The 15,147-nt window shown below is 45.4% G+C and overlaps 1 protein-coding gene across 1 annotated transcript in view; it reads left to right on the plus strand.

Annotated features, from left to right (window-relative positions):
• Positions 1-3,197: 3,197 nt before the first annotated feature.
• Positions 3,198-15,147, plus strand: part of C5H1orf21 (chromosome 5 C1orf21 homolog) — a 210,434-nt gene continuing 198,484 nt past the window's right edge. The window contains exon 1 of the mRNA XM_027417381.2: positions 3,198-3,565. The gene's annotated coding sequence lies outside the window, so the exon portion shown is untranslated. The remainder of the gene's footprint in view (positions 3,566-15,147) is intronic.

The following is a 15,147-nucleotide window of genomic DNA, read 5'->3' on the forward strand; positions in this document are numbered from 1 at the left end:
TGTAGCTTTGTAGGCCAGGCTGGCCTCGAACTCAAAGAGATCTGCCTGCCTCTGCTTCTCAAGTGCTGGGATTAAAGGCCTGTGCCACCACCTCCCTGCCCCTAAGGAGTTTTTGATGTTTTTTTTTTTTAAAATAATCTTAAAAGTGGCTCAAAATTGTAAGTGCTTCATGCCCCATGAAACTAGATTGCCTGTGGTCAGTAGGGACATTTAATAATTAGAATCCATCAGTGAGGCTTGAATGGATAGTTTCTCAGAGGAACAAATAACACTAATGGTGTATTGTAACTGGGACCCGATGATGAATTAGCTGGTCCCCTAATGAGGTGCTCAATAAATAAGTGGTGACCGAATAACAGTAAAACAAATGAAAGGAAAACGGTCGTGCTTGAAGCACTTACCAAGTGCTTCTCTCTGGATGGTGGAATTATGATGATTTTTATTTAAAAACATTTCACATCCTGGTATGGTGACACATCCCAGAGATCTCAGCATTTGGGAAGAACTTGGAAGATAATTCAAGGTAAATGGAGGCCACCTACATGAGATACTGTCACTCAAAAACAACAAGATCACAAAGGAACATGTAATACCTTGATGATTTTTCAAACTGTGAATTTAGAGGTTCACAGAATGGGTCGGCTTTCAGCAGGACATGTATGAAAGTGCTTGCTCTGTGACCTTCTGTTACCTCTGAGGATTTTTAAGTCACAAGGCAACCTCAGAGCTTTCAGCTCAGGAATTCTTCAGTACCAGTCCTTGCCTGAGACCAGAAGGAAGAGGGTTCAAGACATGTCTCTGGCAGAGAGCTCCATCTATGTAGGGCCCATCTAGTGTCGATCTAGGGTGGTCTGTGTGGATGCAGGAAGGAGAGAAGAGGTGAAGAACAGAGCATGCGGTCCTCAATGTTCCTTTTATGCAAATGTTGGCATGGATGCAACCCTAATCTTCACATTGGTTATATATTTCTTTCATTTTATTGCCAGAGAAGATTTGGGGGCATGTCCTAAACACCCCCAAAGAATGGTTGGCTCTACTTGGAAAGGCTTAGCAGCAATCCCCACCTACTTCAAGAAATAACTTAGAGAGGAAATAAAGAAGTATGCTAAATTTGGGGTTAATGTTCTCATCGTTATTGAGAATGACCACTCCTGTTTATTTACTTATGGTAGACACAAAGTGTCTTACTCTAAATGCCACCTCAGTTTAGTTTCTTCTTGCCTTATCTATTTTCCCATGAGGAAGAGGCTATCAATTCCATTTTGCAGAAAGAAAAGCTGATAAAATTTCCCACAAGCACTGTCCTTTCCTAGCCACTCCCTTTCAAGGGGGCTAGGCTACACATCCAGATTACAAAAAGAAAAATAAACTAAAATACGGGAACAAAAAAGATGCACTCCAAGTTGAGTTTCATGAACAATGTAATATTAGCCTTTGAAGTCGAAAAAGAGACGAAAAAAAAGAATTGGATTTAAAAATGAAGAGGCCGATTTTCCAGACACTAATGGGTGGGTTTTCCCCTCATTTCATTAAGCTGAATTACGAATTTACTTTTCAATTAAGTGTCATATCACTGTCACAGCTGTGTCTTTTCTGTCTTCCAACTTCATCGTGGCTCAATGTGGAAAGCGATTCGGTTGTGTGTGTGTGTGTGTGTAATCGGTGAGGTCTGAGCCTCGAGGATCTTTTACCCCCATTGTTTTCTTGGGTGTCCTCGCTCTGGGGGCCTGGCATTCCTCACGTGTCTAAGGCAATGAAGGAGCAATGAAGCGCGGGGAAGTTGCACAAAAGACGGGTAAAGGCTATTCGTGTAGAAAGATCAATTCAGTGTGCACCCGAAATGCCCAGTACGCCTGGGATGAGGAGAAAAATACCTCTTCCCAAAGGGAAGGAAATTGCTTGACCTGTGGGGGTCCACAAAGAACTGGCCCGCTAGTGGGGGATGATCTTTCTGGGTCCCTTGTCAATCTCTCAGCTGGCATGGCCTCGCCCTTTCCGTCCTAGGAGGCCTGCGAGGGTGGGGAGAGCAGAGCAGGGCGTCCTCATCTTTCCCCAGCAGCTTTTGGCTTTCACTAAGTCGCAGAAGCTTCCTTCATTCATCTTGCAGGCGCTGCAGCTCCAATGCAAGGTGGGGACGTTCAGAGGCGGGCCTCGTGGCCTTGGCGGCGGCCGGCCCTGCCCGACTTGGGAGGGGTAGGGCCAGGCGGTGCAGCCTTCTCCGGTCAGCTTTGAGCAGGCACAGCCCCTCTGTGGGGCCCAGGTCTGTGGATCTGCAGGACAGACGCGCCCCCCCCCCCTTGCCGTGAAGCCTCCATCGGTTCCCATGCCACCAACCGAGTGACAGGCCCTGGGAAGGGCAGACAAGACACAGCCTTCCTAGCTGGGTCTGCCCTCCCGCCAGCACGGGTGTGCGCGCGAAATCACACACACACACACACACACACACACACACACACACACACACACACACACACACCTCGCCCTCCGTGCAACATACACACACCTCGCGCGAAATCACACACACACACACACACACACACACACACACACACACACACACACACACACCTCGCCCTCCGTGCAACACACACACACACACACACACACACACACACACACATACACCTCGCCCTCCGTGCAACACACACACACACACACACACACACACACACACACACACAGAGAGAGAGAGAGACAGAGAGAGAGAGAGAGACAGAGACAGAGACAGAGACAGAGACACACACCACCCTCCTGCGGCACCCACACGCGCCACATAGACACGCAGTCCGCCCTTCCTGCAGCACGCACATACACACACACACACCACACACACGCACGCACACACAGAGCTCGCTCCTCTTCTCCCCACAGCACGCACAGCACACACACACACACACACACACACACACACACACACACACACACACACACACACACACACACACACAACACACACACACACACAGAGAAAGAGAGGCAGACAGACAGACATCCTCAAGCTTGCCTCTCCTCCTCCCTCCCCGCAGCCGCGGCCGTCGGGCCCTCTTCCCGGAGCGCCGCGCCCGCCGTCCTCCGCAGGCCCCGCCCCGGGGGAGGAGAGCCGGACGCGCGCGGGAGCCGGGGAGGGGAGGTGGGGAGGGGAGAGGACGGGCGGCGGGGGAGTGTCTGGCTGCCCCCGCCCCTCGAGTGAGCGACTGGGCGCGGAGGTCCCCTCCCTCCTCGCTCCGAGTCTGCCAGCTCCCGCTCGCTCCCTGCCCACTCCCGGGGGGCCGTTCCGTGGCGCGGCCGCCGCGGCCACCGCTTCTTTCACACTTTAGTTGCGAGCGGCGCGCCGCGCTCAGTGACTGGAGAGCTGGCCGCACGCCGCCTTCCTGCACGCACGCACGCGGGCCCGGCTCCGGGGTTTTTCGGCTTTTACTCCAAGCAGCGGGGAGGAGGGGGAGCCCCGGCCACACTGTGGGGAGGAGGAGGACGCGGAGGAGGGAGGAAGAGAAGAGGCGAGGAGGCCAGGGGCGGGGGGCGGGGGGCTTGCCACCTTCAGCCCCCCCCCGCGCGAGCGCCCAAGGTAAGCGGGAGCCACCGCCGGCGCGCTGGGCATCCCGGGTGGGCAAGGAGGGAGGCCTGTGGGGTGTCTGCCGAAGGGATGGGAGCCGCGATCCTGCCGTTTTGCCGGCACTCTGCCCGGGCTGGGCTGCTGCTGCTGCCGCCGCTGCCGCTGCGGGGCTGCCGGGGCTGCTCGCTGCAAGGGACAGGAGCCAGGCTGGGGGAGCTGCAGGGGGGGCGTCTGCTTGCTGGGTGGAGGGGCTGGGATGCGGTTAGGGCTGCTGACGACTTTCGTCACATCGAGGCCTGGGTGGCTGGTGTGAGACACCCCTCCCTTCCCACCCGCACCCCGCGCCGCCCTCAGCCTTCCTGCTCTTCTCAAGCTTTGCCTGTAGCCACTGTTACTTTGCAAGCAGGAGCTGGGAAGGAAGGAAAACAAAAAACAAAACAAAACAAAAAACACCCAAATTTAGAATCTTTTGCTAAGTCTCCAAGTCCCTTCTCTCGCTTCCACTAATGGTGCATTTATGTGGGTGATGTGATCCCCGGGATTTCTGAAGTTTTGACCTTTTCAGGGTGGCTTGTTTTCTGTACATCTGTTTGCCTTCCTGGGTGTATTTATTATTCGTGCCCTTGCGCGGCAGCCCGAGGGTGCTTGGCTATATTACATGAGCAGATCTCTCTCCCCTCTGCATGCAGTTCGAGAAGTGCCGCGGCGGCGCCTGGGCTGCCTTTGCTTGGCTGCTTAATGTCCTTCCTCATCATCCACCCTGCCCCCTCCCTCCAGAGAGATTTTTTTTTTTTTTGCCCATATTTAATGCTTGTGTGGGAGAAGTCTCTAGGCTGAAGGGCTTTCATCGCCCATTCATTCCTCTTGTGAAGGCCCTGAATGGCTCAGGCAGGCATGTTGATAAAATTTGGGGGTGCCTTTCTTTGCTTATAGAGTTGCATGGCCAGAGATAAAAATACACACACTGGAACACGCATTAATCTTGAGAGATAGCAAGCACAGTTTGAGAGGGAAGTGATTTGTTTCCAGTAGGAAGTTGACAACCTATGAGCTAGCTACCTTCGTCGTATGTGAGTTAGGAAAAAGTGTTTTAAAATAGAGCTTGTTCTCTGCGTGGCTGGAAGACAGCCATAAGTTCAGTTGCTGAGCAGCTCCGAAAGTGATACACCCTGATCAGCCAGAAGCTCTGTGAAGACGCTTTTCTCTGACTCAGACATTGGGAGGGGGCCCGTTGGCCACAGATTTCCTGCAGGACTTTTTCCCCCTTTTAGACGTGTGGGGAACTGACAAGCTCATTACACATGGTTCTGTGGAACACCTTCCAGTTCAAGGCGATGGGGTTCACTTTCTACCTAAGGAGCATAACCTTTGAGTTTGGTAGAATCCGGATGGACCACGATGAAAGACCTGGGTAGAGTGGGCCCCAGGCTACTTCAGCTCTGATAGGGAAGATTAAGGTGATGGTTAAGAAGGGTCTGTTAAGTTCGAGGTGCAGAATTTGGGGGTTTCTGCCCTTTTCCATACTTCTGGAGCTGGGGTATACGATCGACTGAGTATGTGTTGTGTTGGCTGTGTGGAAATCCAATTAATTGATGGGATTTGGAAGTGAATCTGAACTCCATCATCTGTTTTTGTTTTTCTACTTTGAAGGAAGGAACGGTCCATGGGATAGAACAGCCCAGCGTATTTAAAGGCATTAGAAACTACGCTGGAATTAGCACATCAGTGCTCACAAGTGCAGCATTGAAATGTAATCTATGTCTGGTACTGTGCAAAGGAGGGCCAGAGAACGGGACCGCTAGGAAAGCAGCAAGGACACATGCTCTGGACCCCTTAGATGGGAGGGCTGAGATACTCTGGCATTTAGCTCTTACCTCATTTGGAATATAAACTACACACACACTAACTTAGAACATACACCCACTTGCCCTCCATTCACTCGGGTGGTAGAGAGGAAAAGGTTCATTCTAGAAGGATCTCAATGTTCTTAGCTTCCTTCTTCAGGGTTAAGTTTTCACTCCAAGCTGAAAAAAACGGATAATTTTGTTTTCTTGGCTAGTAATTTACTCTTTCCTCAACCTACCTACCTCCCTTAATCATTTTGTATGGATTTCTGGGAGCTGATAGGGTATTGTATAAAGTGGTTTGATGAGATACTGTCACAAAAGAGGTGGACAAAGTTCCTGAAGATGACACCTGAAGTTGTCTTCCATTCATCAGATGTACTTGGGCTCTCTCTCTTCTCTTTCTCTCTATCTCTCTCTCTCTCCCTCTCTCTCTTTCTCTCTCCTCTCCTCTCCTCTCTGTCTCTCTCACTCTCTTTCTCTTGCCTATGCACACACACACACACACACACACACACACACACACACACACACACACACCACCACCACCACCACCACCAGCAGCAGCAGCAGCAGCCCAGCACACACACACTTAAAAGAAATGACTTGACTCTCTTAAAGAGTCACAAGATATGAATGAAGAACTCCATTCATTGGTTCTGTCTGTTGTGACTGATTCAGCCATGCTACCAAGGATGGTTCACACCTTGTACCATGTCCAGGATGCGGGTGTTTTCATACAGTGTTGGATTTGGCACTGAGCAGGCTTTGATCAATGTTTTATCTGAGTGGTTTGCCCTAGACTCTTGTTTGGTCACTTGTATTGCATCTCTTTATCAGAGAAGATATCAAAAACCTTGTAAGTGTCCCTCTGCTTCCTTTAAGTCAGAAAGATACAGGGGACATTTAGAGAGAGAGAGAGACCCAAGTGTACCGATTACCACAGGCTTCCTTTCAACTCATCTATGTAACTGGTAGCCATATAAACACCTTTCGTGGCAGGCACATTTAAATACAAAGGTCATGGGCTTTTGTATCCTTCAAAGTTTTCTTCTAGACTATGATGGTAATTCTGGCCGGACTCTGTGGAAGAAGGATGTGAGATAGCAGAAGATGTTCATCTCACATTGTCTTATAATGCAATGCTTTGTTTTCCTTCAGCTTGTTAGAATTGAGTGTAAAGGGGGCGTGGCTTTGCTTTGTGTGTCAATGAACATATTTTCCTCCTGCTGTGTCACTGTTGTCTTAGGCTGTGGGTACTGGTTTAAACTGTTTAATTCTGGGTCTCCTCATAGCTAAACTCAAGAAACCTAAACTTGTCGGAGTCGTGGGTTTGAGGCTGTGCATGGGAATGCATTTCAGCAAGGCTTCCTTCCGAGCAGGCACAGATTGTCAATCAGAAGTGAGGCTTGGCACATTTGCTCTTATAATGCAATTTTACGTGAAAATGGTTTTCACATAAAAGTTGACTCACCTCTAACTTTTCAGGAACCTCTTGACTATGCTAAGCAACCCAGGCATCTAGTAAATAAGAATTCACTCTGATAATGGAGGGGTAGACTTAGTTTCATGAAAAAAGTACAGCTCTTCAAAAATACAGTTTTGGAAATGATTACAGGACAGGCTCCACTTCACAGTGGGTGGAGGGTTATGGGAGATGATACAGGTGTGAAGACCCCACATAGTATATATGGTGGGTGTTCATATGTTTCTCTGGTCCTTCTCTATTTCAGTATGTAGAAGTATTTTGAGTAACCTTTTTGTTTATTGTGTGCTTGTATGTATTTGAACATGTACATGTACGTGCAGAGGTTAGAGGACAGCTTATATGAGTCAGTTTTCTTCTTGTACCTTGTGGGTCCCAGAGGTCATAATCAGGTTATAAGGCTTGGTAGCTTGTACCCTTATCCGATGAGCCATGTCACTGATCCAAGTTGAAATAATTTTTATATTACTAATGAGTTTTTAGCAAACATGTGAGTTTTAAGCTATTTCATGGCCCTTCTTTTAGTAAATTGTTCTCGATAAAACCTGAAAAGCAGATTGTAACAGACAGTGCAAAATACTGTTGAGAAAACACACACACACACACACACACACACACACACACACACACACGGATAGCTCTTTTGTGCAGGAAAGAACTGCAGTATTAAAACTGCATTTTAAAAAAAAGTGGTGACAGTTTTGACTTTTAGGACTCATAACTCAGGAGCTTATCTGAAGTGGTGTGTAAATTATACATATACATATTTTTAAAGTAGGCAATCATTTAGCCTGTCTCAGCTCTGAAGTTTAATTTTACAAGTTACAGTTGCAGTAAGAAACAACATGACATGCTGCGGTTATGCAATTATGACAGGAGCGCTTGGGGGTAAACCAGGATAGGATAAACATGGAGAGGAATGCAAGCAATGTCTGCAGTCACAGGTATTAATCTGATCCTCATTTTCCTATAAATGTGTAGCGAAAATGTATTTTCTCGGTTGTAAGTCGCTCAGTTCCCTACACGTGGGAAAGAGTACAGCTTCCCTAATCTGAATGCAAGCTACTGAGCAAGCTACTAGAAGGCAGGACTGTCTCGCTCATCTCAGAAACCCCCACGGCAGCTGGCAGAGTATACTACTTTGCACTCAAATAGTGATCAAACTGAAGGAATTAACTTAATTAGTTAAGGTCTGTGATGTGTTAAAACCTTGGAGAAATACGTTAGATGCAGGCATAGTTTTTAATAAATCTGTGTGGTAGTTTATTAAGATTGGATATTCTGCATCAGAGTGGAGTTTTATAAACATATTTGACAGGGAAGTAAACATGGCAAACAGGATACTGGAACAGATAACCTCAACTCCGAGTTAGGGTCATCTTAATTTGGGATAGCCATGATTTCCATAGCTGATGAATCCTTCTCTCCTGTGATCTTCTTATGTGTCTGAGGAGCTCAGTCAGCACCTCCGTCTTCTATTTACCGTCTCTTACGATTTTCTTTTCATGTCTCCGGACATTCAACTGCAGTGGTAGCAATCAGGGTTTTCCATGCTGGCATCTCTCCTGGCAGAGAGGTCCCGGGAAAGCTCTAGCACTCCCAACTCCCAGTTTATTTGGTCCACAGCTGCTTGCTCCAAAATAACCTGGAAAAAAGCAACATGGAGCCCTGACGGTGCAGTGAGCTCACTCAGGCTCCCACTGGGAGCTGTCTCAGAAATCTGTTCTCTTGGGCTGGCCTTGCTTACCTCCAAATACCCCTTTCACTTTCCTATTCTTCCTGGAGCTTTTACATGTCTTTCTGGCCCACAGATGCCCACCTATAGCCCCTCTTTTGGCATCTCCTCCCGCCATTGTGTTTTTACCTGCAAGAGGAGGTTCATTTGAGAATGGGCTGCCCTAGTATCTTAACCAGGAGCCACTTTTCCTGTGTTCTTCCCACCTGCTGTCCAAAAGCTTCCAAACCCAGATCCTCCCGCTGCCCTCAGGGCCCTGTGCTCAGTCCCACTTTGCCCCACTCATTCCTCCTACCCGTTAAGCCTTAGATCTTGCAGCACATACCTGCCTCTGCCTGTCTCACAGCCTCCCGCCATCTCAACAGATGTGTTTATAGAATTCGTGAGTTGACAGTCATACACTTTATACCTCACAGGATAGGTGGAGTTAGAGCATGGAAGTTCAGGGAACTTTCGGACTTGTTTTCCCTTTTGATTCCATAGTGCTGTATTGGAGACTTGAAAGGCTCCTAGGCCGTTTAATAAGAACCAGAGCTTTGCGCTTCTTTTCTTCACTTGGCGATTCCATCCTCCACAGATAGTAGCGAAAGGAAAAATCCCGATGATGATTGTTATTTTGAAAATTTTGGTCAACAAATCTCAGGAAGCATCTCACTTCCATGATGGTCCCATGCAGAGGCTTTATTACGCACCAGATTCTCTGTGAGAATCACAAGTCGAATGGCTTCCTTTAGCTTTTCTTCTCCTTTGGTTAAATAGACATTGCTGTAACTTGAACCACACCCCTCCCCCATTTGTTGTGATTTTATAGTTCTCCATGATAGTTTGATAAGCTCCTGGGACACATTTATGCCAATAGAAGGCTCTGTAGCAAACACCTTACATTATCGATTTCACCTGTAAGTCTGTAGTCTGTGTTCACCTTATCAGGAAGACTAGAGTGAAAAGGTGTTTGGGTGAGGACTCTGACCTCAATGCATGAAATGAAGTACAGCTCAGGGGTAGGTAGGGTACTTTTCTAGCAGGTCTGAGGTCCTAGGTTTGATTCGAAAATCTGGGGCGGGGACCACATAGGCCCCACATAAGCCATTGACCTGTTGATTCACGACTGGCCTTTTTAGAAAACCGGACCCAAGAAGTAGCTCTGACACAGGAAGTGCAGTGAGTGAGCCCTTTGTTAGAAGGTGCTTTTATAGTGCCACGGGGAGACCATGGTTTAAGTAAGGCTTCCCTCTCTGATGGCTCTCTGCTTTATTTGATGGTGGCAGATAGAGCAGTAGTTTGAGTTCCTCATCACACCCATAGATTCTACTTCGATGGTGACTTACGGCTTTTCCCGCCTGAGAAATAACATCATTTGCCTGGAATGTGGGGACATTTTTCGTACCTGTTTTCAGAGAGGTAAATGGTAAGTGAAGTGGGTCTCATAACAGCCTCAGAGGTGCTGTGAGCATCCCATCCACTCCTGACAGCCTCTCCTCAGTGTGGAGAGAGAGGGTGCATTCATTGTCTCCAGTGTGGTGGTAGAGGCCCTGGATTCACGTGACTTCTCATGAGAAGATCCGAAGGCCCTGGGTAGAGTAAGGTGACACAGAGATGGTTCCTTCATGAAGAGGGGTGACTTCCGTTCTGTCTGAAAGCGATTTTCCTAAGATAGTCATGTAACAGTTCCTAGGATTAGAAGTTTATGAGGGGATAAGCAGAATATACCTTACTATGTATCTCACACAGATACTCCGATGGAGGAATCCACAATCTAACAATCTCTTGGAGTCTCTTAACATCTCCAGAAAATTCTCATGTGCTAGAGACCCGTGACACTCTGAGAAAGCTCCCTCAAGGCAAATCTGCTCGCCTTTGTTGCTTCCTCAGGGCAGCCTTGGAATGGCCTCTCCCTTATGTTTCTCTTGATACTGAAGCCCTTTCTCAAGTCTGAGTTCAGTGCTCTAAGAGTAGTTTCTTCCTTGCCTTTTGTACTCCTGTAACACGTATTTTATTATTACTTTTGGCTTTCGGTCAGATAATTTTATTTCAGTGCAGAGAACGGAACCATGGATGTTTTACTAGACAAGCTTCCCTACCACTGAGCTATACCCCCCACCCATCATTTATATACTTTCTTGGTCCCAGCTAAATATATGCTCTTCTGTCCTGCCCACCAAGCCAGAAGACTTGATTGCATTGTATAAGTAGTTATTGGCTGATTGACAGCTAGTAATTGATGTGAAGCTTGGATTTTTTTTTTAAATGAAAATGATGCCCTCATTTAAAATTCGCTTCAGCTAAATGAGGAAGTCTAGCTTGGATGGAGAATGATCCTGTTGTAGTTGGCCAAGGTTAAGGCAGCTAATCTTTCTTATTTGCTCCAGTAATTTATTGAACAAACATTTGCTTTTGTTGGTGATGATTTGTGTCATCGCAGTGCCTGGCACCAGGGAGATGCTAGAGATACAGAGACTAAGAGGCCAGGCCCTAGCTTTGTGTAGTTCCCAGGCAAGCAGGAGAATTGTCACGTGAACACATGATCTGTGGTGAATACACAAACATGCTTTGGGAGCTGAGATAAGAAAGCACTTGAGTTGGGAGATAGGGCCACAGAATGCCCGTTTTCCCTGGGAACAGTCTTGATTCACTCCCACTGCTCAACACTGATACGTACCCCTTCACCCTCTAAAGGTGTTAGGTTGGACAATAAATGACAGCTTGATACGTTTTTATTTTTCTCACTCTACTCGTTCACTGACTGTTTGGCTAGTTCAGAGACTGGCCTTTTGGGACAAGCAGGTCTGGGAGCAGGGGGGAGATGAGACAGGCCACTGCAGGCAGAAGAGCTTGTGTGATGAGGAGCCACATGGATATGGCTCTACGTGCCTGCTCTTTCCAAGTGATGGAAGACTGGAAGCTGAGGCTGATGAACTATGTGGAGTTCACTGTAGAATATGAACCTTTACCCAGCATATGAGCAATGGGTATCATTGGAAGAGGGAAGACATGTCTTTTTGGCATGGCCTTTTTTTAAGTGTAGAGAAGAGACTAAAAAGGGGGACAATGACAGAACAAGTGAGCTGTGGTATTAATGCCAGCCTGGTCAGGATGCTGAGAGCTAGCCTGGAGAAGAGGTATAGGAGGAGGATGAAAACAGCAACAGAACTGGAAGGAACCTGTAAAATTGGGGGGAAATGATGAAATAAGATGAAGGATAACTGGTAATATTTTCTGAATGGATCCTGCTCACTGAGATGAAAATCCAAGCATTGAGGGAAAAAGTCAGTGGATCAGTTTAAAATATACTGTGTTTTAGGTATGTTTGTTCTCTTAGATGGAGAGGCCTAATAAGCAGCTGGAATTCTGGCCTGGCTTTCAGAAGCGAGGCTGGGATAGAATTACAAGTTTTATCTCAGCTCAGTCATCATTTTTTAGGGAATCATTTTGCAATTTCCATGGCAAGGTTAAATCCCTCTATTCTAACTTCTTACCATACCATGCAACTCCTCCCTTGTATGTCACCTCAGTGTTGCAGTTGTATGTTCATTTTTGTGATTTTGGGATTAACATTAATACTACACCCCAAGCCAAGTGTAAAGCTCATGAGGGCAAGATTGTATCTCTTTGATCCTTCCCTATTTAAAAAAATCCTATCATACATAGGGAGTACAGCACTTGTTTGTGGAGTGGGTGTGTGGATGGATAGAAGATGAATGAATGAAATGTGGTAGGTGCTATTGTGATTTGTATGAGATTTTCCTGGGAAACTATGTAGGAGAAAACAGAACATTGAGTTCTGGGGAACTCCAGCCTTCAAGATGTGTGATAGAAAAGACAAGGAAGAAAATGCAAAATGGAGGTTCTCAAAGAGGCAAACAACTAGACAGGGGAGGTATCTGTGAGAGGATCCAGCAGTGGTGTTTTGTCAGAATTCTTGCATGAAGAAGTAAAATAATACTGATGAACTTTCTCAGGATTTGTGATGTCTCTTATTAAAGAGAGCTGGGACTATCTACTTCATTGAAGAAAATCAAGTATTTCCTTAGTCTTCAGAAAACGCTGGCAACTTGCCATTGTTATGCGAGGGCCTGCTCCATGCAAGGCTTAAATGTCTATCACTGTGTTAGTTTTTAGTTTGTATGTTTAAAAATCTCAGTTTAACACTATATAACTTATGCCAACCCCTGGTGAAGTGGTAACAATACATTGGAGATGTATTTTGGAAGGAGGATGAAACAGCACAATGTTTAATCGTTGTGAATTTATGAGTGTGTGTATTGATTTATAAGGGGATAAAAATACATCCTGCAGATGAATAGCCATTGCGACTAACCACACAGTTGCAACATTATCACAAAAGATGGTTAATTGTCTCTTTTCTACATAAGTGGAGGGCGAGAAGCCATGTCATTAGAGATTTTAGTATAAGTAGGGAAGCCTACTAAGAGTCTGATTCTTGTTTTCAGTCTCTGCAGAGAGACTGGATGCAGAGAGACGAGGTAGAGGCAGGTGAAGCATCCTAATATAGTGGGAAGGGTATTGGCTTTTGATTCATAGATTCCATTCAGATTCCCCCACTTGTAGCTTGTGATGGTGACTTACAGCGGCATTACTTGTATTAAACAGAAGCTCATGCGTACTGAATATTTACTTTGCTCTCAGGTACTGTACTGACTATTTTATATACATTCTCCTTCTTAGTGTGTGCAGTAGCTCACTGCAATAATTATCCTTACTTCTAATCTATAAATAAGAAAAATGGAGACACAGCGTGCTTAGGACCTCTCACCAATGTCTTGTGGGTAACAGTAGTGGTGATGAGACCAGAATTAATTTCTGACTCCATCGTAAGGTTTTTTAATGATTTACTCTTTGCCAGCCTGTGCTCTCTCCTCTGCCTGTTCCCCCTACCTGTGTTTAGTTTCGAAGCATATTACAGACATGGTTATCATCTTGTCTGTACTGACTAGATTACTATTTCTAAAAGATAAGGACCATTTTTTTTCATACAACCATAATTAGCATGCCTTAACTTGTTTCAACAACAGTTCTGTTTTTGTTTTTTTTTTTTTTAAATCAAATACCGGAAGAGCAGATTCTCTTGATTTCTTCTTTCTGTTTTTTAGTGATTCCTTCGTGACATTCAGGATCCAAATGATGCTCATAGCTGAGGGATTCATCTGTTTTTATAGTTGACTTCCTCTCTCTTTATCTGCATCCCTTCCTCATTTTCTTCCCTAGAGTTTATTTGCTGAAGAGACAGCAGCAGGTCCTGTGGAATTTCTGCATTCTGTGACTTCAGGTTGCATCTTTACATTCTTTTCTTTCCTGTTTTTCCTGCATGCTGGTAGCTCATCACATGAAGTGTGGTACCCATCCCAATACATGTGGTCACAGAAACCCTGCTTCTTTGGGGGAAGAGTTAGGAGACTGCACCTTGACTGAGGTCTGGTAGATAGTATGTGAGGTGCTGAGACTGACATCCAGGGGCTAATGGATGACACAGTGGGCTTTGTTGTTGTCAACCTGTTCCTTCTATGATAGAATTATCTCAGGCCCTTCAAGCTGCTGAGGGTCACTGTCACTATAGAGCAGGTTATAAAATCCATCCAGCCTTTTATCTGCACTTGCTAGCTGGAACTTTTCTCTGTGAAACATATCAACCATTTGGTTACCTTGAGGTATATGTCTTTTGGTATAACTAATGATTGCTTTCCTTCCCTCTATTTTAATTAATGTTCAAAATAATGAGTTGGTTTTCTAGTAGCTTCCAGATGAGACCAGTGAAATATTTTGTCGTATTGTTTATGTAAATATCATTATGAACACATGGATTTTAATGCAGTTTGTATTTAAATCCCCTGTGATTATTTATTGATTTTTGTAATTTTTTTTAGACAGGGTCTTGCTTTTAGACCAGGCTGGCCTCCAATTGGCAATCTTCCTGCTTCAGCCTCCAGATGGTCATTTATTTCAAATTTCTTTCTACATTTTTCCAGTAGGAGAGTCTTTAAATTGGTTTCTGAATCTGCTTGACGAAACTAGGAAGTCAGTGACAGATTCATTACTTTCTGGTTTAACAAGGTTTTTCAGATTTATTTATTTCCTGCCTTAATCTTCATTAGTAACAAATGGTATCTAGATACCAGAGGCTAGATATTAAGGACTCTTGCTGCTTCCAGATCTTATTGTTTGTTTTTTTCAGTGGGCAGAATTAGGAAGGTATATATGTATATGTATATATACTGAGATATGGATATAAACACATGCATATGCAGATGGAAGGCACTAATTAATATGCATATATGCATATGGTATGCTCAGTGCATATTTATATATTATTTTATTTAAGGTAATCAAAACTCTTGATTTTTTTCCTCTTAGAAAAACAGTAGCATCCTGTAGTTCCACACATTCCTTTTTGAACTTAATAGTGTATTTGAGAGATCACTTTGGAGTTTTCTCATTACCTCTTACAAATGTGATTCTGCTGTGTTAAAATAACCAAATTGTTCATTTAGATATATTGCTGCCTCTAGTCTTC

This window comes from Cricetulus griseus, chromosome 5, assembly GCF_003668045.3.
Source record: "Cricetulus griseus strain 17A/GY chromosome 5, alternate assembly CriGri-PICRH-1.0, whole genome shotgun sequence".
Taxonomy (NCBI): domain Eukaryota; kingdom Metazoa; phylum Chordata; class Mammalia; order Rodentia; family Cricetidae; genus Cricetulus; species Cricetulus griseus.